At 40.6% G+C, this 25,386-nt stretch overlaps 1 pseudogene; it reads right to left on the bottom strand.

The window, feature by feature from the left end:
- Nucleotides 1-4,206: 4,206 nt before the first annotated feature.
- LOC140690475 (DNA primase large subunit-like) overlaps nt 4,207-25,386 on the bottom strand; it is a 95,958-nt pseudogene continuing 74,778 nt past the window's right edge.

Raw genomic sequence — 25,386 nt, 5'->3', positions numbered from 1 at the left:
TCTTAAAAAAAAAAAAAAGCAAAACAGAAACAGACTCAGACATAGAATACAAACTTGCGGTTGCCAGGGGGACAGGGGGGTGGGAAGGGACTGGGATTTCAAAATGTAGAATAGATAAACAAGATTGTACTGTGTAGCACAGGGAAATATATACGGGATCTTGTGGTGGCTCACAGCAAAAGAGAATGTGGCAATGAATGTATGTATGTTCATGTATAACTGAAAAAATGTGCTCTACACTGGAATTTGATACACTATAAAATGACTATAACTCAACAAAAAATTTTTATATATAAAAGAAGGGTGAGATCAGGAAAATTTTTCAAGAGAAGCTTAGTTTTATTATAGATTCCTAAACTAAATGCATTATTTGCTGAATTTATTTCCCCTCCATGCTTTCAGTGCTAAAATTCAAAAACCCCAAACCCTTTAAATAGTGCCATGGTTCTGTGATGGTGCATGAGGACCTAGACACATGGGGCGGAACTGGAGACCCCATCATGCATTTATTGGCAGTGCTGCTTCCCTACCTTGTCATCCACATCCAGAAACAGGCCGGCAACTGGGGGCTCAGGGGAAATACAGAAGCTCGAGGTACAGACGGATTCTTTAGCTTTAAGGTTCTACAGTGGTAATTCTGGGAGAAAATAAAATGTTATGAAGCAATGGATAAAAATCACTTATGGAGTAGAAAGCAAATCCATAAATAGGAAACAGGATACTTTTGGCAGGAAGGGGAGAAGAAGCGGGAAGTTACTATCCTCCAGGTGACAAGACTTCCATAGAGTCACAAAGCTAATTGCCTATAATGCCAATTGTGGTGAAAAGCCTAGGACAAGGCCAACAGCTACCTGTCCAAGAGGAAGTCAGTATTGAAAAGAAGGCCAGATGCTTTGGGTAAATAAGTGATTACTTGGGTGTAAGTCAAGAGACCCTTGTGAGCAACCCTGACTCACATATCTGGGAAGCCCACCCCCAGGTAAGGCTGTGTAGCTTCCCCAGGGCCTGACAACCCACAGGCACACCTGTTTCAAATGCAGCTTTCAGACACGGTGGCTCCATCTGTGCGTTGAAAGAGACTCAAGACAGAGCCGTTTGTCAGAGGGGGACGACCGCCGTGTTGTCTGCCCAATTTCTACAGGGGGCACCGGACCGCTTCCCGACTTCAGCCCCCCACCTCCCCGCCATCCTTCTCTCCCCCTCCTTTGCCAGCATTAGAAAAGAAGGTAACAAATGGATCTAATTTGCACGGTGGTTTGAGGCTTCTTAACTTTCTTTCCCTTCCAGCCGTAAAGATGTCCTCTGGCTGAGCATCCTGTGTGGAGCTGCTGTCAGCTCTCACTTTAATAGGCACTTAAATTTCATGTCAAGCTGACACCTCTTGGAAGACCTTGATTAAATTTGCAAACAGTCTCTCCGTGAACCAGAATTTCAGAGTTGTCTCATTTCGCCTTTCCAGCTAAAATCCCAGAAGTTTTCTTCTTTGCAGAGAATTACAGGAGTTGGTTTGCAAAGACCCTGAGCATCAGCGAGGCAGCAAAGGGTAACAAGCAAAACGGTCTGGATGCTTTGAGTGAGAGATTAAATTCCTCACCTTAAAATTCCATGGGAAGTAAAGGTCTTTAATTCACAATAAAGCATTTCACGTGGCTTGATTTTGCTCCCTCTCATTCAAAGTCTAGAACGATTCACTGTCATGACTATAATTTTATAAGCAGTCCTAAAAAAGTTTACTTTAAATCTTCTCTTCTGTGTACATTGCAGTTAAGAGTTTCATACTGTCTGTGCGGAGTGAGCAACATTACGGAGAAACAGGATGAAAGAACAGCACAGAACCTCCACGAACAAGGCTGGTACTTCCTCCAGCGGCAAATTTCCAGCCTGGTCTCTGGCTTCTGTTGTCTCTTCTCCTGTCTGAACATCATACAGCTTCTCCTCCTTGAAGAGGTAATAAAAGACCAGAAGCTAAAAGATCTGAAAGACTCATCTTCTTTTGAAAAGAGGCTGTTGGCTTTTGATTTTTTTTCTTCCGGGGTTTTTCCTACATCATCCAATTCCAACAGGTCTTTCAGAGAAAACAAATCAAAATTGTCAAGACCTGTGAAGCATGAAAAATAAATTGCTTTTTCCAACTCCAAAAAGGCACCAGAAAGGCATTCATGTCGATCTTCTATAAACCTCTACCCCCATCTTCTAATGTACACACTTCACAAAATATTTATATTCCTCTGGATAATGCACAACAGGGGAACGAGACTTATGGCAAAGAAACTGAACTGGTAATACAGCTAATATATAAACAAGTATGATTTTGGAGTTTGACTAGACTCCCATAAAACATTCAAATTCTTGAGTCTGCCAGGATAAGATAGTCAACTGAGACACATGAGCTGTGCTGTGGATGGCATCTGGTCTGTCTGCCAGTGGGCACCAGCCTCAGGGGGAACAGGAGGCAGTGGGAAAAGCTAGTTGTGCAAGGCGGAGGGTATGTATACAGCTCAGTGGTAGAGGACATGCTTAGCATACACAAGGTCCTGGGTTCAATTCCCAGGACCTCCATTAAAAAAAAAATGAAATTGATAAATAAATAAGCCTCATTTGCCTTCCTCCCAAAAATAAATAAAATAAATAAATAAACCTAATTACTTTCCCTTCAAAAATTAAAAAAAAATTAAGTTTTTAAAAATTAAAAAACAAAATTAAAAGTCATGCAAATGATGCAGGACATGAAGTATCTCGTCCTAAGATTTCTTGCTGAACCACTGCAGTCAGTTTGCCTTCTTTTAATACAGCAGAGACTGACTCATCTGTGCCTGGCTTTCTGTCGCTTACTTCATCCTGTGGTTAAAAGGGCCACACTAACACTTGTTCTTAACATTAAAAAAAGGGGGGGTTTGCAGTTCATGGATGAAGCTGTCAGCAGCCATCCAACTCCTGCTGGGAACTGAATGACAAAAGGAATAGTGGATGGTGTCAGAAAGGACAGACTGCTGGAGGTCACGAGTGGTGGAATAAAGCTGTTTTTCTCAACGAGGTAATAATAATTCTCCAAGACAAGTAACGGTTCAGAGAGTATCTCATTTAATTGTACATTACTAAATATTCCAAGAAATCTTTGCTCAGCAGCCTCAAAGAGAAAGTTGAGTGGCTGAGATTTTTAGGTTCTGATGATCCGATCCTGTTGAAACCCCTCCCACAGGGCTGCACCCACAGGACGTGGAAGGAGTGGCTTCTAACAGTCCAGCTTTCCGAATGCCGTGCCATCTTTTCAGTGTAGTTGGTATCTGGTGTGATTCAGGAGGGTACAGGGGAAGTGCCCTCTGGCCCAGGAAAAGAGGACTGAAATAGAAACATGTTTTTACGTAAACCAAGGTCATTGGTGAGGCAGGGGTATGTTTCAACCTGGGTCTCCCTGCTAAGAGCCTGACCCTCGAGCAAAGACCACGGGGAGGAAATATGTCAGACCAGGGCCTCCCCAAGTCCCACAGTGCACACGTGTGTGTCAGAGGGAGGTGCTCACTGAGTGCATCCGAAACCATCCACAGCGTTCACCAACCCCCACTGCCAGCGCTGAAAAGAGGCCTGACCATAAACATCAGAACATGTTACTGAAGTTAATGGAAAAAAATTGTTTTAACTTAAAAAATAAAATAAAAATAAATAAAAAATTTAAAAATATTTAAAAATGAAGTTAACAAATTTACCAAACCAACTTGGCAATTCACAGCAACCCCAGAAGCAAGAAGGCAGGGACGCCAGAGTGGGGGATGAAAAAACACTTCAGAGTGTCCTCCCCAGAGCGGACGCAGATGACAGCGGGTGAGGCCATCACCTCACGTCATGTAACTGACTGTCCACCCTCGGTTTCTCTGATTCCCAAGTCATGACTCATTTCAGGAGAGCTGTTACCAGTCAAAGGGGCAAAAGTTCTCCCGGCTGATGTGGGAGAGCCACAAACAACCAACTCGAGAGAAAAAAGAAAAAAGAGAAAAGCAGTTCAAAACCTTCACTGGTGATTTGGCAAGAGTGTTGGATATGCCAAAATATCACTTTAAACCCTGAGGTGATGCCTAGCGTGTTACGACGTGACTCCTGCCATTTACAAAGACACACTCATTAAACATTTCATTATTTTATTAACAAAGATAGTCCAGAGAAGGACTGGGTCAAAATGACAGTGAGGAGGGTTAAAAGCTGTGCCCCGGGGGTACTGTTTCAAGAAGATTGTAACCAGCTGTCACCATAGAAAGCTGTTAGCTCTTAAAACAGGACTGAACTGACACCGTCAAGTGCTGAATTTCAAAACAAATTCTTCTCTTTTGCCAAAGCAAAACAGGGAGGATGTCCTTGTTTTTACGTGCAGGCCTGCTCTCCTGAGAAATGCGGGCACACTTGAGGGGATTAAGCTGGGGTCGGGGGGAGGGAGAAGGGAGACAGAAAAAGGCAAAATCACAAAAGCAGGAAATAAAAGCCCACGGCCCGAGCATCGTTCACTGAAGTAGTTCCTCGAGCTCCTCCAAGTCCACCTCCAGAGAGGAGTTCATCGAGGCCAGAGTGGACGACGTGTCCTTGGTTTTCTGGACACCCGGCTTGGCCTGGGGAGTGTCTGGCTGGCTGGATTCCTTCTTGAGGTCTTTACCACCACTGAGAATCCATTGGCTCTCAAAGAAGAACTGATTTGGATGACTCAAGAAAAAGCCACAATCGTCCACCTGCCCGGGGGAGTAAATGCGCATCGAGTTAATACTATATAGGGCCAGGAACCACTTCCCCATCGACGCCCCCTCAACAGCTCAGACAGCTCAAAGGCAGCTCCAAGCAAACTGCCTGGCGTGCAGTCAGTTAATGACCATTTGTTTAAAGAAAAAAAAAAAGGAAAAAGGGGGAGAGGGGTTGGATCTTTAAACATTCCAGAATCACGGGGAATGGATATAAACACAGGCGCCACTCTGACACTGCTCCCCGATGCCACCCGTATTTTACAGCCTGTTTATAAGTCTGCCATATTTAATCCCATGGAGTTTAATGCAAACTCTGAAAAAGCAGCCTCATTTAATGAGATTTCTTCATTCCAATCTTGGGCTTTTCTGGTCTTACTTTTTATATACAGTCTTTTTCTTTTTGTAATTTTCATTGTGGCTTAACGCAAACATGACCAGGGTCCGGGTTTTATGCTATTTCTTTTTTCAAATACTATCACTAAACTTTAAATTAAAATCTGACTATCATTTCAAATTATGCATTACTCTGCCTTTAATACTCAATGAGCCTTTAAAGTACTAATACTTTTTGTATTTGAAGATTCAGCAAGCACTCCTTTTTCTACATTTTGGTTCTAAAGATGTACTAATGGTGAAGAAAAATATATTCCTTAACAGGAGCAAGCACTTATTTAGTGCCTGCTGTGTGCCAGGCTTGTGTTATTCCAAGTGGCACACACACACACACTCATTCACGCACATGTACACACTCAGTTAACTCCCAGGAGGGCCTTCTGGAGGCAGGTTAGCAGTTATTTTCCCGGCTTTTCGGCTGAGGCATCTGAGAATGAAAGAGGTTCAGCGACTTGCCCACCACCACACACCGGCAGGGCTGGAGCTGGGACGAGAGTTGGCGGAGTCCGACCAGGACTTTCTGCTGCTGCATGCTTGTACCAAGAGCAGCAACTTCACCTTGTATTCACTCCTTAAAACACGGAACTCACTACCCTTTTCTTTTTTTTAACTGAAGTACAGTCAGTTACAATGTGCCAGTTTGAGATGTACAGCACAACGTCCCAGTCATGTACACACATACATATATTCATTTTCATTAAAGGTTATTACATGATATTGAATATAGTTCTATGTGCTATACAGAAGAAATTTGTTTTTTATCTGATTTTACATATAGTGGTTAACATTTGCAAATTTCGAACTCCCAAATTTATCCCTTTCTCACCCTCTTTCCCCCATAACCATAAGATTGTTGACTATGTCTGGGAGTCTGTTTCTGTTCTGTAGATGAGTTCATTAGTTATGTTTTCTACTGGGGCACGACCCAGGAGCAAGGTAACACTTACAAGGGAGTTTGATACTGTGCGCCTCCTGCGTGACTCGCTTCTGCTCAGCTGGACTCAAACCCCTGTCCTCGCTGACTCTGCAGCTGGAGTCGACCACCAGACCATTACCATTTCGCTTCAGTTAGTTACTGTGGGTTTTTGGTTATGGAGCATTTTCACTTCATATTTTTACTAAACTGAGACACCATTACAATTGTTTTGGTCCTCTGCTTTTATATCTCGCTCTCTGTCCTGAAGTGACTTGTACACAGTATGTATCTAATAAATATTTGGTGAATTGAGGCCAGAACTAACCAATGTGTACCAGTCCTGTACTTTCACATATTAACTGAAGACTCACTATGCACGAGGCCATGTTACGAGGCAGTAATTTTCCAGCATACAAATGCACTGGACTGAGACTAACTCTAAAGAAACCTCTAGCCTAGTAAGTCAGGTACTTAAAAACCTCCATCAAGGGTGAAGGGGGGAGGGTACAGCTCAGTGGTAGAGCGTGTGCTTAGCATGCACAAGGTCCCCAGTACCTCCACTAAAATAAGTAAATAAAAACCTAATTACCACCCCCTAAATAAAAAATAAATTAAAATGTGAAATTAAAAAAAAAAGTCAAAAAAGAAAGAATTCAAAAACCAAAAACAAGAAGAGCGAAGTGGCAAGGGTCCTGGGAGAAGGCGTATTACTCCCCATGTTAGAGAAGGAGGTGGAGGCGGAGGCAAAGAGAGCTGGCTTGGGAGCAGTGCGGAGGGCCTGGCCTGATGGGCACTGGAAGTGAGGTGGGAAACACAGGATGGAACCAGACATGGGAGAGCCTTGAAAAGCCGGCTAAGTAGCCTGGGCCTAATTTTGCTGGCATCAGGGAATCATTAAAATTTCTTAAGAGGGAGGTGAAGGGATGAAAGCTATGGATAATCTTAAGGTGGAGTAAAATGGGTGAGCAACAGGTTAGAAGCTGCTATCATGGTGTAGAATGAACCTTCCTCACAGGTGGGCCAATAAACAGACACAAGGTCCTTTCTGGTAACACTGACTCTAGATGTTCTGGAGTTTCTGATTCTCTTGGTCAGTGGTTGATACGTGTTGGACCAGTAATTTTATAATATTCAGTGTACAGCAAAGTGATTGAGTAAGGCTGATTTAAGTTAAGAACAAACTTTTGCCTACTACTTTGCTGCTTAATTTCAAAATGTTTGATATAATTTTTATTAATATTGGAGTCATTTGTGAACTTCTTTATTACATTCATATATTATTATATTACATATTTTTCATCTATTATTATATTGGGTTTTTTACCTAATTTATTAAGAACTGGGAGATCCAATATGAAGTTCGCATTTTACAAAGGGTTCCATGAAAAGTAAATTTTTTGTCTAGCACATTTCAATCAGAGGGCTTTATTTTACCTTTTTTTTTTTTATAAACAGAGAATATCAGAGATAGGAAAGACCTAGGGACTCCTCTAAATTGAATCTCCTCCATGTTCAGACTAGGAAACTGGGGCCCAAAGACATTACACAGTTTATGCAAAGTCACAGAAGTAGTAACCAGTTGTGTCTGAATTAGAATTCGGGCCTTTTAACTGGACCACTTAGTTACTCTGAAATGCTTATTTTCTGAATTGAAATATGGTTGATTTACAATGTTGTGTTTCAACTGTACAGCACAGTGATTCAGTTATACATATATATGATTTTAAGAGGTTTTACGCCCAGTCAAGTAAACTTATAATCATTATGAATATTGCTTCTAGAGCTTAACTTGACTATAATGATTATGAGAACTTAGTGGTGTCATTTCTTGCAAAGAGAACCTAGCACCTTGTGTGAATATTAATTACACATTGGGTATTTTCTATACCTTGCTTCAAGTTGTTAAAATTTTCAGTATATCTGTTCTCACAGAATATAACTCTCTGGATTAAACTGAATGATTAGACTTCAGTGTGGATCAAATAAAATACAGTCATCTTTATAATAAGCCTCAGTTTCCTCACTGATGAAATGGAGATAATAATGCTGGCTGTCATAGGGTTACTATGAGGAAAACCAAAAAGAAAGAGTTGTTGGTTCCATGAAATCTAAATTAAATGCTTTTGGAAATATTCAAAACAAGCAAGTTACTTAAAAAAAAAAAACTTGAATTCCCAAAAAGCTATGGAGAAAAACCATATTGCTTTGTATTATCATTAAGTTCCTTTTCCACTTGAAAGAAACCCAAACTAGAAATTGGGGATGGTGTATTATGTGTATGGTTTGTGAAAAAAGATGAAATCAAATTCCAATCCAAAAACTATATTCAAATAAAAGGCCTTGCCTTTAGATCAAAAAGATTAGCAAATATATGACATTTCAGTGTTTTCCCTCACTTTAAAATGGAATGTATAAAGAATACATTTTTTTATAAATTCCTGTTTTAATTAATATTTTTATTCACCAACTAAAACAGCGTTGACAGTCTTGAACTGAGGGCCTGTGCCATGGTTCCGTGTGATGTTGTTTCCCAACTTTCTCTCTCAGGCCTACAATCGCCCTTTCTTATCTCATTTTGTTAAATAAGCTCATTTTACTGAACATTTGTTAAGAGGCCTGGTAGTGTGATGAAATTATGACATTTCCCTCTGTTTCCTGGATTGTATTTCTTCTAGGTGGGGCCTTTGTCTTTTCAATATTTTCTTCCTTTCACTTTTATTTTTGGCAGGAATGGTCTATTGTTGTCATTCAGTTTCCTTTCATCTTGCTCAGGAAAGTAAAACTGGGGACTTTTAGGGAGGAAGGGGAGAAGCATAAACCAAATAGAATGAAAATAGATTTACTTTAAAATCAAATTAGTAAAAAGAGTAGGAAAGAGATTTGTCCACATTCAAATATCTCATTTCACTTATTTCTGCTTAAGAGTCAGGCAGCTGTTTCCTTTACTCATTAAAAAAAAAAAAAAAGGAACACAGTTTGCTTCATTCTGGATTTGGAGATATTAAATGAGAGTTGTCACAATTTTATCTGTGGTGAATCTTCTGTTTCTTTCCTTGCTTTTTTTCCTTCATTAATTGCTATTGGTGATGTGTTCCTTTGTAGTTGATGATTTTATTTCTCTAATGTTTTGTACATTTTGTTAACTACTGGAAGAAGGGAATTCTGTGATGCATCTGTATTTGGTCACATTCCCTTGGAAGTTCCAAAGTACGGTAAGGCCTCTACAGCAAGGCCAGCAGATCTGGAGTCTAGAAGGAAGAGGTGGGTTGGAGGCCTTCCTAGTCTACACTATAAATTTTGGATTTCATCTTAAGAGTGATGGGAATGCCTTTTACAATTTTTTTAAAAGCAGGTTACTGAGAGAATATATCTTTTGGGATTTCCGGTCAGGATGGTGGAGTAGTAGGACCACGGGCTCAGATCTCTCACCACCACAACAAAACCACAACTGACTGCTAAACAACCATTGAGGAAAATAAGACTGGAACCTACAAGGAAGATCTTCAACTGGACACACAAAGAGGGAGCCACAGCAGGACGGCAGGAGGGGCGTGTTCGAGATATAATCGGGCCTCATACCCGCTAGGGGCAACCCACACGCTGAAGAAAAATTACATTGCAGAGGCCCTCCCTCAGGAGCGAGAGTTCTGGGCCCCAAGTCAGGCTCCCCAGCCCAGGATGGCACTGGGAGGAGGGGACCACAAGGACATCTGGAGAACACAGAGGAAATTATCTACAAAACAGAAAGACTCACATAGAAAACAAACTTACAGTTACCAGAGGGGGAAGAGGGTATGAAGGGATAAACTGGGAATTCGAAAATTGCACCTCTTGGGGAGTGATGGAAATGTCAGCTGTCTTGATTGTGGTGGTGGTTTCATGGGCGTATACATCTATCACAATTCATCCAGTGAACGCCTGAAATATGTGTAGTTTACTGTACAGGAGTCATACCACAAAAAAGGTGTTTAAAAAAAAAGCAGGTGACTGAGATGACCAGATTTCTCTGTTCTCAAGAACCTCCCAGCAGCTGCGTGGAGGAGAAAGAACTGGAATGAGCCGTAGACACTGGGAAGTGAGTCAGGCAGCTCCCGCCCTGGTCCAAGTGAGAGATGCTGGTGGCTTCCAGCCCAGCGCTGTAACTGACATCCATAATGATCCTGAGTAGTTATAAAAAAGCTTAACTGTAGTTGGTATATCCTGTTTAAGACTGGAGGAAAATGTGTGATAGATTTTAACAAGATTTTTGTAGAGATTCCTATAGCGGAAGAAAATTACACTGAGCTATTTGGAAAATAAGTACCAGAATGACACAGTGCCTAAAGAGGTGTATTTCTGAAGCAGCTATTTTCAATTAAAATCCAGAGATTAATCCACACAAGGCCTAGTGTTTTCATTTACACATGGAGTATGCCAAAACAACAACAAAAATTACAATATAAAACACTGCTCCCTAAAAACATTGAAGAGAACAGATTTCAAGCAGGCCAGCTTTTGACACCTATTAAGTGAATCTCTCCCAAACATTTGCTTGGTATCAACACGTTTTGCACACAGTGACCTTCACACAAGCGTAGGTCTCCTATTTCTGCCACTCAAAATGTGGATTTTGAGAGACTGAAGCAATATTGTTTTACCTATGGGATGTTTGGGTTTTAATCAAGAGGTTTTGCAATGACAGCTTATAATGCGGCAGCTGGCATTACCGAAAAAGCCATATGGAACTATCATTGTGCTGCTGTAAATGCTATCAGCTAACTGGTTCATTTTCAAAGCTCTCATTAAAGTAAGTTTGATCACAGAGGCCTCAAGAAAATAAACACAGGGTTTTTTTTTTTTGGTTTTTTTTTTTGGGCGGGGGTGGCAGGCGGGATGGCAGCAACCTGACAATAAAAATAGATTCTGCTTTTAAATTAAATCAGAAAAATAATACACAAAGAGAGATATTCACAATGAAAAATCTATAGTGTGCCTTCCAGTGAATGCAAACAGCCTTTTTATTCCATCAATTTATATGTGGTTTAAGGTGGACTACTTCTGTATGTGGGACGATTTGGATGCATGTGTGTTTAATATCTTCTTTAAATCTAAGGCAAGTTTTAAAAGTTGACAATACTAGTAATATTCATGTAGGAATGAGCAATGGGAGAGATGCCACAAAACAAATTTGAGAAAAAACACTTCTTACTTGCTAGTGATTATGTCACAAATTCAGTATTTACATCTAATTTTTGTATCTTATTTTAAAAGGGGGGATTTAAAATTTTTTTAATTTTTTTAATTTTAAAAGAAAGAGGTTGAATACTAAGCCTCAATTTGTGAAAGTAGAGGCTTCTTAATTAAAAGGGTCAGCAGACAATTAAAAACATATATTAAATTAAAACTTTCAAGCTGAGCAAGCAAATCAAGGGACACAGCCGACAAGGGAAAGAGGAGTGCAAAGCTGGAGCTGAAAATACCAAACAGACGTGGGTCATCTGGGCAGATGCCTATTCTGATAAAACTGATGAGAATCTGTTGTTTGCGGCTTTACTGAGGGTTAGTCCTTTACATTTTGTAAAAAAAATACCATTTTTATGTTTTTCAAAAAGAAGGCTGTTTTCAACAGTTAGGTGTAACAGGAAGAGAACTAGACCCATGGCCCCAGCAGACAAGGGTCTGTCTCTGTCTCCCACTGCCAGCTGGGGGAACTCGGGGCAAGTCAGGCAGAATGCTAAGCCTGGTTTTTGTTTTGTTTTGTTTTGTTTTGTTTTTAAGTAAACTATAAAGGTTGGATCATGAGTCTAGAATGAAAGTGCTAATGAGTCCACACTTGTTTTTACAGACACAGTCAGGTCCTACAGAGGGGCAGTCACGGTTCAGTTCACAAGCTTCAGACGAGCTCCCTGGCAGCCCGGTCCAGATCCAGGCTCCGCGCCGCATGCGCAGGAGCAGGCCGTGCCCGCCTGTCTGAGCCGCGGTGCTGTAGTGTGGACCCAAAGGGCCAGCGTGGCTGGAGCACCAACTCCTGTGCCAGGAATGCGTTATGGGTTCTGTAGATCTGGCTGATGTTACCATAATTACTCCCATTACGATCAGTGATGTTCTAGGATATATTTTTTCTATGAAATACCAAGTATGAAATTCCACAATTATATAACCACAGCAGAAGTGGGGAGGATGTACAGCTCAGTGGTAGAGCGCATGCCTAGCATGCCTGAGGTCTAGGGTGCAATCCCCAGTACTGTCTCTGGAGATAAATACATCTAATTACCTCCTCCTGAAAAACACCGTCTACAAAAAATTTATTTTTAAAAAAGAAATATTTCATGAAAACCAGTAAAATTAAAAATGACTAACTTAGCACAGCATGGTAGCTGACAATGAGTTCAATAAATGAAACACGTTTTTTGGGAGGGTCACAGATCCCTTTGAAGCCTGACTAATACCAGACTCCAGAAAAGGCACATGTGTACTTACAGGAAAAATGTTTCGAGAGGTGCATGGACCTCTGAGTTCATTCCTGGACATCTGTCCTACATAAGCAAGCCATGGTCCAGATCAGTGGTTGCAAACTAGGAGTCTGTGGGCTAAAGCCTCCTGCAGATGTGTCCTGATGCCCTGCCCAGGGTCCTAAAACTTGTCAGCATGAATGCCTCTAATAGCATGAGTTTTGTCCGGTGTTCATGTCAGCCAGCATTATTTTTTGGGTTATATGCCTGACCCCCGCAGGACTTTGACTTTGTGACCTATGCTTACAGCTCTCAGAACCTACTGGCAGGCCTTTTGTGCTAAGGAGGCTGAAAAGATAACAACCAGACTCATTTCCCTGACCCCCCTGCCGCTAGGAGTCCGCCAGGGTACCCAGGTTCCGCCATGCAGGTAAACACGACCACGAGACTTGACAGAGAGATTAGGGGATCAGGAGGTGGCAGGCATAAGTAAGAGCACCAGATGTTCTGCATGGAAGGTGGCAAGAGCCGTTGGTTCTGCTGAACAGCGGCAGCCAGTGTTCAGGTCCTACTCTGGGGATGGGCTACCTAAGGCCTGTGGGTCCAGCCTGGTGCAGAATTTCTTTTGTAAATAAAGGGATATGGGGGCACAAGCACACCCGCTCCTTTCGTACTGTCTGGGGCTGCTGGGTGCGGCAACTGCAGTGGGGAGCAGCTATGACAGAGGCCACGTGGACCACAGAGCTAAGACTTTCAGGATCTGGCCCTTTACGGAAAGAGGCTGCTGCGCCCGACCTCACCCCTGGAAGCAGGGTGCTGGGTGCAGTTGCAGGACAGTAAGGACGGGGGGCCTCCCAGTTACAATATTCCTGGTTCTGCAGCCTCCAAGCCTAATTCCCTAGCCCTTCCATCCATTTTCTAAGCTACCGAATCCCATATAATAAATCCCTTTTTACTCAAAGCAGCTGGAGTGGTTTCTGATGCTGCAGCTGAAAACCCTAAGTGAAACACAGTGTAACAAAAGACGAAGAATTTGGGTGACAAAGCTCAAAAAGGTACTTACATTATGTGTCACCTCGAAGTACTTCTGACAGGCTACCTGGTATTATGTCCCTTTCACTAAATCCAAAATCTACAATGAAGGGGAAAAAAAGAGAAAGAAAAGTTAGAAATTAAGGTTCTTCAAAACCACCGTAGCTCCTGGTTGCTGGTCTCCTCATAATCTTCATTCCAGACAGGAAACGCATTAAATCATGGAGCATGTGGTGCCGCTGCAGTCTGGACGCTGTGATAATTTTGACATTATACAGGAGCTGTTTAGGTCAGCATTAAACCACAGATGACAAGAGATAGTAAGAGATGTTTCTGACCCACCAACTGTGAATTTCAATAACCTGACCTTGACAACAAGATGAGAACAGATCCCAGTACTATGACTTTGACAGTTACTGTCAGGGTATCACACTGCAATGTCTCTTCCAAAATTGTAGATATAAATCTCGTAATCTAAATGGTTGTCATGTGAAGCAATCAAGGATACTATTCAGATTTTTATTTTCCACATTAGTAGTTTATACAGATAGAGCACGAAATACAGCTGTGCGCCCATCAGGGCGACTCAGAGTAAACCCTCCAGATGAGAATCTGTGGAGAGGGGACACTTCTGCCTCCAATCAGATTTTCCCTTTCTTTGCAAGTTATTTCTAGTTAAGCTCAGCAGAATATGAGGGTGAATGGTCTATTCTGAAGCCCTGTTAGGAACACCATCCTATCTTTCGTAAATACAATTTGCTTTTCATTTCTACTCCGTGTAATCTCTTCAGAGCGCTGCAGACTCCTGTTCTTATCAGCAGAGTGCAAATCCAGTTGAAATTTGTAAGGTTTCATCACCTCTCTTGACAAATAAATAAAATGTGTATTTGGCCTATTTATAAAACGAAGTAAAATGCTGGCATGAAGAGAGAGCCTGAAATGAAGGAAAATGTAATTCTGGAGAAATGTTCATTTCTAGCCCGTTTCAAAAGACCGACCTTCCTACGACAAGAAGAAATGTACATGAACCCCTGCCACTCTCACTGCTGGATACAGCTCGCGCCATCTGACAGATGCACACGCAAGCCACAGCGCAGCAGTGCAGAACCGGCGCCACGTAACTTGGCAAGTTTATGCTTACAAGAACTTTCTGATTGTCTTCTAGATTATATTTCTAAATTTCAGGTCACTTTTTTTTCAATCCTACACATGAAAGACCGATGCAGCTGCCAGCCATTCACAGCACCCAGGATCCCACCTGTCTGCCTACTTGGCCCATCCACTTTTCTTGAATTATTAGAGCAAAAATGAGAAATAAACCAATTTTAAATGAATGACTATAAATGTTTAAAACAAAGGAAGACACAAAGTTTTTCAAGTAATTCTAGCATTCTGAGCTCATATTCGCCAATGATTTTACACACAGATAATTCAATCTGTGTTGAGATGAACTTGCAATTACTTACTGGCAAACAGCAATGATACCAATACATGAAATCTGTGAATGACAATTCTGGAGATGCAAAGACTTCAAACATAAATTTATCTGTGTAGTTAATCTATTTTTTTAATTGAAATATATTTGATTTACAATGTTGCATCAGTTTTTGGTGCACAGCATGGTGATTCAATTATACATATACATATGTATATTCTTTTTAATTACAGGTTATTACAAGGTATTGAATATATATCGAATATATTACAAGGTATTGAATATATCCCCTGTACTACACAGAAGGTCTTTGTTGTTTATCTGTTTTATATACAGTAGTGTGTATCTGTTAAATCCCAAACTCCTAATTTTTTATCCCCCCACTTTCCCCTTTAGTGACCGTAGTTAGTTTTCTGTCTGAGTCTGTTTGCTTTGTAAATAATAAACTTAAATTTAAATGATGCCATAAACTACCTGAAGAGAAAATAAAGTCACAGAAAAGCAAATATCTCAACTGTGTGATATATAATAAATTCCCTTTATGTAAAAACAAAATAATAAATCTAACATCTTATTCTATGTATATAAATTTCTTGTTTATATATATGATACATTTAAGTATCTTCCTTGCAAAGTAAATATGTATTTTATATACATAAAACCTAATATACATATATATTTGGGAAACATGCTATAAAGAAACACTTACAGGAAAGGTATTAATAAAAATACCTATTTGGGTGACATACACATATTTTTTAAATTATGGGAAATTGACATATAAGCCACAGAATGTGAGAAAAGCTGATATATCTTGAAATTTTAGATTCCATCAAAAATTAAATTTAGCTGCATCACACAACAATCCCCACTCCATTCCACAGATGAGGCACTTACCGCAAATCACTTACTTTTCCTCTGACTTTTAACTTCATCTTTCTAGAAAGAATTTTTAGTTGAAGCTTCCTTGCAAATCCATAAATAAATCATTTGCCCATCTATCCATAAGCAAGTTTACCGATCATGTCACACAGCACATACGTAAAGGCATAATGGGGGGAAAAGGCAATAAGGTATTTTTCACTGTCTGGAAAAGCTATTCAGAGAGAGAGAGAAACTCAGGCCTAAGGAGAAGCAGGAAGGCCCCGGACAGCAGCTAAAGGACCAGGGAGACAGGGAGCGAGCCAGCAGGGGAGGCGGTGCAGCGGGACTGCTCTGAGGACACGGGGTCCCTTCAGAGATGAAGACACACATCCTCTTAAAATGGGGGGAGGGTCTGTCAAGAGAGGACCACTGAACTGTGGAAAGGATCAAAAATTGAAAGCTCATATGTGACGCAATGATTTTGTCCTTAAGAGAGAGATTTTCTCCTTAAAAAAAGACACATTTTAAAGTAAGTTAAAAAATGTGAAACATTACTTTTTAAAAAATCCAACAACTAATAAAAATATATACTTTAATTTCACCTTATGATCGACATTACAGAAATACAGGAAAAGGCAAAAAGAAAAGAGAAGGGTCTCGTGGAAGCGTGGCTTCTCTCCGAGTGGGCGGGGCGGCCCTGCTGTGTTCTGTAACGGGGTGACTGTCATCTTCAGCCGGACACTCTGCGGTGCTGGCAGCAGACCAGGGGTGGGGTGGGAAGCGTGAGCCCATCCCCAGACCCCAGGGAACAGAGGAGGGAGGCCTGGACCAGGAGCTGACAGGCCTGCTGGTGAGAAGTGGGCAGACGAGACAGAAGCATTTCCCACCTAATGGCCATGAACTGTTCTTGAAAAACACCTGTTGTACATGAACGTACTCAACCAGAGCCTGCTCCCCGGTGCTCTGGAGTAAAGCATCACCTACCACCCACTCCTCTTACCCCCGCCCCTACTGATTTCCTAAATAAAACTAATTGTGAAACTCAGTAAAATGCCAATGTATATGACTCATCATATAAAATATATGCAAAATACCACAAGAACCACTTACTAGTCACTAAGTGATATGACTAACAGACGTTCTTCATGCAGAACACACGAGGGGGCCACCTCAAGGTGCAGGTGCCCTGCTCTTTGCAGATGTCACAGTTTTCACAAGTGACTCTCCTGCCCTACTGTTTGTCTGTAGGGCACAACTGGACACCATCTCTGTGCCTTCTTGAATGTTCTGATCTAAACATCCCTGGCAAACACTGTACTAAGACATCCTGCAGGTCTGTTTCCATTGAGGATGCTGCTGGTGCAATTTGCTGATGGGCAGGATGACTCCCATTGGGAAACACAAAGCTAAAAATCAAAGGAAAAGAAGGAGAATTGAGGTCTGAGGAAGATGCTAAAATGCCGGGGCGCTGAGAAGGATGACTGCTGACTGTAAGGCTGTACAGGGATGGTTCTCCAGTAAGGACTGAAATGCAGGTGCCCGTGATGACTGCCTCAGCCATCCTCACTGAAGTCAGGGTCTTGGGAATAGTTGGTCTCCCTTAGATTTTAAATTTTTTGTGTAGGCATCATTCAGGTAACCTTTTTTAAAGTACTAAGTTTTAATAGAAGAGTCCACGTCCCTGGGCTGTGGACAGATATGCCTGAATTAGACATTGTGAACTTGATTGAGAGAGAGATCACGTTCCAGCAGAAGCAGTGCACTTGTCTTTGAAACAGAAATTCTTCTTTTATGTTATCTCAAGAATGAAGAGATACTGGATGCGGATTTTGCAGTGTGTTAATTCTGAACTCACCTACCTAACCTGTTTTTTTTTAATATGCTTTTAGGAGTGGGGGGAGTCTAGCCAGTTAGTTCATAACGTGCTTGTTTATATTTATATATTTTGTGTGTGTTAGTCATATGGCAAATATGATATCAAAATTTTTTTCAAAGAAAAACAATTCTGTGGAGAAGCCAGGGTTAAGGTGTGGTCAGGCAACAGTGTTTTCTGGACAGTGCATTCAGAGTCGAGCTTTGAGGGGGGCCGGTTCCCCAGCGGGGGGCTTGTGGGCAGGACTGGCCAGGGTGAGGGCTGGAAACACAGCCTACACAGAGCTGGGAGGGATGTAAGGAGACAAGAGAAGATAAGTAGGAAGAGCCAAGAGCTAGGTGGGAGGAAACCAGGAACCCAGAGAAGCGTGGTCAGTGAGATGCAGCCCACGGCCTGTGACAGTCAGCGTGCGCCCACAGCTCACCACTGCGCGTCACCAGCCTGAAACCTGTCCTCCAGTGTCCGCGTCCTGTTCTGGAAGAACCAGAGCACACCACTGCTTCCTCCTGGATGCAGCATCAATGCCTAAAGAACAGTTCCTTCAGGGGAAAACCAACTCAACTGCCAGTTCTGGCGCATGGCTACAAGCATCCTAATTCTGCTTTAGAGAAAGACAAACAATTTGAACATCGCAGCAAATAAAGGCTTATTTGAAAACACAAGCTTACTATTTAAAGTGAAAATTCCTATGATGATCTAAGAATATTGCTCAAGTGGCAATCTGAGTTTGGTTTTTAATGCCAATATTTCCAGACAGAAGTACAGAATGTCAAGCGTAACAATCCATTTATCGTTCTAATGTAATACATCTATAGCCAAGAGGCTAAGAAAATCAAGCAGAGGAGTGATATCAAACACTTATATTTTCTTAACCTATAGTCTTTAACTTTTTTCTCTCTAAATTTTAAACTACTTTATCAGCTGACCAAAGTCCACCAAGAAGAACATCAGATTTTTTTTTTAAAGCAATGCAGCTTGTCATCTTTACCAGAAAACATTCGTCAGATTTGTGTTTGCTGAGCTGGGTGAAAACCTTCATTACACTTCATCTACTATTTCACCCTTAAGGCAAATTACTGTTTTGCTTGAATCCTAATCAAGTGGCTAACCACAATATCCTTACGTGGGGTGGGGGGGCTGCACAGGGAGCAAATAAGGCCATATTTTTCCTGTTTCACTGATGACTGATCAGAGCCAGCTGACAAACGTATGTGATACACAGCACTGATAAGCAACGCTGTATTTATATGGATACACATATACACCTACGTACGATAGAAATACAGGCAACATTTTATAACTTTGAGCCACACTGCCCTCTCCCTCCCCAGTGCTCATGCTCCCTGTCATCTGCCTTTGTTTCGCTGCCTGCCGGTGAGGCCCAGATGACTGCCTGGCAGTGGAACACACCCACCTGCCCGACCTTGGCCGCAGTGAGCAGAGCAGAGCAGCTAGGGCTGCTGCACTCGCCAACCAGACACGCGGCTCATCTGTCTCTAACATTTGGTTTTATTTCACAGTAACAACAAGCTTATTTCTTCTTCAGAAAGCTCAACCTTTCAAGGGTAGAAATCTGCTGGTATTTTTCAGCTCCATTTCTAGCCCCTCCTTCATTTCAAAGGGGAGAGAAGATGCAGTGGAGATGATGTCCGGAACACTTTCACTTCCTTTTTTTTTTTTTTTTGCAGGGGTGGGGAGGTAATTAGGTTTACTTATTTAAATTTTTTTTCCCTCTGATGGAGGCACTGGAGATTGAACCCAGGACCTCGTGCATACTAAGCACACACTGTACCACTTGAGCTATACCTTCCCCTGAGTCTGGAACACTTTTGATCTTATTACTTTGTTTCTGTTTCTCCCACACTCAGCAGAGCTTAGTGGCTGCCTCCTGACCACCCTGCTATGACATTCACCTACTGGTGGGTCAGGGCAAGTTCCCCGTCTTGAAGATGTACTTGCATTTGTTTAAACATTATATGCCAAGGATGTTTCTGACTCACTCTTCACTGTCTATAAACACAGTTATCCGATTGAATTGATTCTACCTCTGAAAGTCTTTAAAACCGTTTTTTTTTCCTTCTCCATTGCTCAGGTCCTCATCACTCTCCTTTTATTGCAAAGTCTCTTGATTTATCCCTTCCTCACTTAAGACAACTTCCAAATTGCCACCCTTGTAACTTTTCTCAAGTCCAAGTCTAACCCCGGCTGGTTCCAAAGGCCATGACCATCAGGCCACAGTATCTCTCTCAGGACATCCTCCTACCCCACCTGGCCACTGGGGTCCTCACTCTCTACTCCAGCTTCTCCCACAGCAGGGGTCTTTGGAATTTTAGCTCACAAAACCTGAGTAATGACTCAGAGGTTTCTCCTGTCTGATGCATTATTTAACTGGGTTTAGTCCAGAATTACCTACGTTTCTTTAGGGCAGGACTTATCTGGGTGGTGTTTCTCAACTAGTTTGTCTGCAGAACCTGTCTGCAGGGCCCTCCCAGGACCAGGGTTCCACAAAACACCACCACCACCACCTTATCCAAACGTGTTCATCCCTGCCACCTTCTTCGAATCTCATTCTGTGCAGGTCTTGTCACTTTAGTTTGTCTCTAGGGTCACATTAACTGGAAGACAGTCCTCACTCGACTATGATGTACTGATCTTGGGTGGAGCCATTCCTCTTCCTGATGAGTCTGATGTCCCTGCGATGGGGAATCCTACCCCACTTTCCAACCCAGCTCAAATGTCACATCACACGTGAAGAGCTCCCTGGAGTCACACCTCCCTCTCCTAAGCAGATCCTTCCCCTCTGACTACAACTAGCACTCAGAATGAATTTTTAGACACTTACCACGCTGTATTATGGTTAATTACATTGTATTATGGTTAACTACATTGTATTATGGTTAATTACACCTTTGAACTCTGCCAGACTAAGAGCTCTAACACAGTTTGGTAGTCATTTTTCTGTTCCCAGATTCGAACACACTGGAAATTCAGTAGCATGTAGAGTGCTCAGGAAATGTTTACCAAGCCATAAAATAAACATCTTTCCTTACTTCCATCCACCTGGAGAAATAGAAGGATATGGCCAGACCTCTCCCCACGGTTAGTCATTGATCATAACTGCTTCCAGTGTCCTGTTTTTGGTTTTGCTTTGTTTTGTTTTTTGCCTAATATAAAAGCAAACCACTTCAGAATCACTATGTCCTATGATCTTTATGGAAATGATGAAAAAGATTTATTCTAGTTTAATAATTATTTTCAAAAATCTTACTTATAAAAAAAGATGCATCATATCAGGCACGCTATTGAAACAGAAACTTGAACTTCAATAAACTAAACTTAAAATCTGTCATTTAAAGGTTTTTTTTCCAAGGAATAGACAATCAAGAGAGAAATAATTACATATACATATATGTTTACATATAAATAGATACATAGCTTTACATACTAATAGATTTTTTATATATATTTAGAAACAGAAACTTTGTCTAACAAGAAATACATTGTAAATTGATGCTAACCACTTCCAAGAAGTCTGAAATGGCTTAATGCGAAGCAGACTAAGAATATGAAACACTAGCTTTATGAAAAAAGATTAACTACTTAATTTTCTGGATACTTTAAGTATCCTTCTCCAAAAATGGGGGCAGGGTGGTCTCTGGGAGAATACTCTATAAAACTGATCATGAAAAAGAACTAAGGTAGTAGGAGAATGTTTTATATCCTGAGGTGGGCAGGCTGGATTTTATTATATCATAAGTGACAGTACCACATGTTACTGAAGGAAATTCCTCTATAGATACCAGCCATTTCTCAGGTAATGAATAAATAATAAAATAATTATAGAAAGACACTTAACTGTAAACAGAGTATTTCTTTTATTAAAGACTATGTTTTCCACTTTAATGCAACTTTAATGAAAGCAAACTTGAATTGCTTTGGCTAACAAATGACATCCGTTATTTGACTTTCAAAGTGATTCTTCTCTGAACCACCTTGAATAATATTAAATAATCTCTGAATGACCACTTATCTTCAGCCTATTAAATGATGTTTGATCGAGTTAGATGTTCAGTGATTTTTATGATAAAGCCAATAATAGAACCACATCCTCCTGACACCAATTCTAATACTCGACTTTCCATCTTTTCCTTAATGCACTTCTAAGATTTACCGAGAACAATGTACACATTTTCAACTACAAACGGAGAAAGCAAAGCTAAGTGCAGCAATTCCCCTAAATCAGAAGAGATGCTCGTGGAGGTGGAATGGTCAGAAAAGCTGCTCTTGAAAGCAGTGACTGTTCACAAATAATGGACAGGCTGATACCATCACCTATGATGAACACTCCTTATCGAAAAACCACAGGCATTCTGGGGAGTTCAGATTTATATGAACACTGAGTAAGGAGTCATTGAGATTTATCTTTGCCATAAAATCGTCTTGACACAGTGTTACTTTTAAGTCTTTTAAACTGTCCATTTTGAAAAATTTCTTCATTAAAAGGCATTTGCCAGTTTTAGATTTAATATGGTCACTAACTTCTTGAGAATTTCAGGACTGCGAAAAAGAGAGATTAACCAAACTCTCGAAAAGTATAGTGAGCATACATTTTTCCATATTTCAAGGTTTTAATATCACAATTAATTTTCTTGGAAGCACCAATTAGATTTGATGTTAAAATGATCATTAATGGTTATGCTGAGAAAAACTCTTAAACATGTCTTCTTCCTCTCTTTAAAAAAAAACACTAAAATGAGAAATAAAAAAGACAGTTTAAACAATATTAGTACAGAAATACCTTTGTAAATAATGCATCATTTCAACCAAAAAACTTGAAAAATGAGTACCCTTATTCATACTCATTTATTGGTGAACATATAAAAGCAAATATTCGCTGTAACAGGTCAAATACAACTGGATGCTAGAAGCAAATATTAAAATATGATACGGAAATAGAACCTAATAACTTGAACACTCAATAGTCTCAACCTTTTAGAGCAATACACTCCAATGGATTTACAATGGGTAACATCTGTAATTTAAAAATTTCTACAGTTATAATTAAAAAGGTAAAAAGAAACATGACATTAATTTTAATAATCCATCTTATTTAAATATTGTTTATTACCACTTCAATGTGTAATCAATATAAAAATGTCATCACTAAGAACTTTTACAATGCATTTTCATACTAATTCCTTTCAAACTGGCATGTTTTACACTTAAAGCAGGCAGTGTGCTGGAGCTGACTCCAACCAGCTTGTGAGAGTTGACTGTGCACATCTCTTCCCAAGGCAGGGTCTGTAACGTCACACTGGTAGTTTGACATCAGTCATAGTAGGAGCACTTACATAACAGGTATCAGCAAATGACATATATCAGGGCTTTTTTCCCCAGAGTGCTTGTTAACCAATACACCACTGTTTTCAGCACATCTCAGTGTGGACCACCCACACTTCATGTGCTAAACAGTCACTACATGTAGCTGGTGGCTTCTGCACTGGACAGTGCAGACCAGGCATACAGAGAGAGTCAGACTTCCAGAACTGGCAACTTGTTGTATTTGAAATGTCCAGTTTTCTAGAAATTATCACAAAGCATGGAAAGAAACAAGAAAGTAGGGTCCATTTATAGAGGAAATTAATACAAACTGTCCCCAGAGAAGCACAGGCACTGGACTTACCAGACAAAGACTTTAAATCAGTTTTCTTAAATATCCTCAAAAAGCTAAATGAAATTACAGACCAAAAGCTAAAGGAAACTGGAATAATGCTGTCTTAACAAACAGAAAATAGCAATAAATAGAATAAGACTATGGAAAAAAAAAAAAAGAACCAGAGAGAAATTCTGGAGCTGAAACTTGTAACTAAGATGAAAGAAAGACAGCCAATTTCAGCAGGCAGAAAAAGGATCAGCAAACTTGGAAGTAGGACTGTTGAGATCCAGTCTGAAGACTAGAAAGAATAAAGGATAAAGAAACATGAATAGAGCCAAAGAGACACGTGGGACACCATCTGGTACACCAACAACTTCACGTGGGACACTGAGAAGGAATAGAGACAGAAAGGGGTACAGAGAATAGCTGAAGAAAAAACAGCTGGACATCTCCCACACTTGATACAAGATGTACACCTACGTTTCCAAGTAGCTCAACAAACTCCTAGAAGGACCAACATGAACAGAACCACACAGAAACACATTATAAAAAAAAAAACCACGGAGAGACAAAGACAAAAGAGAATTCTGGCAGGAGCAAGAGGAACTGCTCGTCACACACACGAGAGCAGGAGTGACAGCTGACCTCTCAGCAGAACCCACGGAGGCCGCAGAGCAGTGGGGTAACATATTCCACTCACAGAGCAAAACTGTCAACCAAGATTTGTATGTCTGACAAAACCATCCTTCAATAATGAAGGAGAAATTACCATATTCCCAGATAAACAAGAGCTGAAGGGAGCTGGTTGCTAGTAGACCTGCCCTACAAGAAATGCAAGGGAGAGTCTTTCAGGCAGAGGTGAAAGGTCACAGGTACTCAAAGCCAGATGAAAATAAAGAACACTGGTACACGTAACTACACAGGGATATATAAGAGCTAGCATTATTGCATTTTTGATATGTAAGTCCTCTTTTTCTTCCAATAAGATTTAAAAGACAAATGCATAAAACAATAATTATAAAGTGATGTTAATGAGCACACAATGTATAAAGCTGTAATCTGTGACAACAACACAAAAGGGGAGGGAAAGAACTATATAGAAGCAGGGTTTTTGTATCTTACAGAGGTTAGGTTCATATTAATCATCGTAAATTTAACAGGTTAATTGCAATCCCCAGGTTAATCATTAAGAAAACAACATATATACATATATATTTAGAAAATGAAATGAAGAGAATCAAAAAGTACACTGCAAAAATATCAAATGCAAAAGAAGGCAGGAATGGAGGAATTGAGGGACAAAAATGATATAAGACATACAGGGGAAAAAAAGCAAATCCTTTTTTATCAGTAATTATTTTAAGTGTAAATAGATTAAACTCTCCCATCTCAGAGAGTGGAAAAAATGGACAAAGTTACATAACAAAACTCTCTGCTCTCTGCAAGAGACTCACTTTAGACCCAAAGACAAAAACAGGTTGAAAGTGAAAGAATGGAAAGATGTTCCATGAAAACAGTAATCGAAAGAGAGCTGGGATGGCTGTACTAACATCAGGCCATACAGGTTTTAAGTCAAAAAATGTTGCAAGAGACAAAAAAGGACACTATGCACTGATAAAAGGGTCAATGGGGGAAAGATGTAACAATTATAAACTCAAGCATGCTGAAAAACAGAGACCCAGAATGTAGGACCAAAAACTGAAAGAGCTGAAGGTGGTAACAGTTCTATAGTCACAGCTGGAAACTGTATTCCCCACTTCAGTAAACAGGCAGAACAACTAGACAGACAAGCTACAAGGAACAACACTACAGCCAACTAAACAGACAAATACGCATTCTTCTCCAGTGCACAGGGAACATTCTCCAGGATGGACCGTATGCTAGGTGACAAAGTGAGTCTTAATATATTTAAAAACACTGAAATTCTAGAAGACATCTTCTCTGACCCCAATGGGATAAAATAAGAAATTACAAAAAGAAAATTGGAAAATTAAAAAATATGTAACAATTAAACAACTCATTCATAAACAACCAATGGGTCAAGGAGAAGAAAACCAAAATGGAA

Source organism: Vicugna pacos, chromosome 30 (assembly GCF_048564905.1).
Source record: "Vicugna pacos chromosome 30, VicPac4, whole genome shotgun sequence".
In the NCBI taxonomy this organism is placed as follows: domain Eukaryota; kingdom Metazoa; phylum Chordata; class Mammalia; order Artiodactyla; family Camelidae; genus Vicugna; species Vicugna pacos.
The sequence above is the reverse complement of the archived record's forward strand: the minus strand, read 5'-3'. Positions and strand labels throughout refer to the sequence as shown.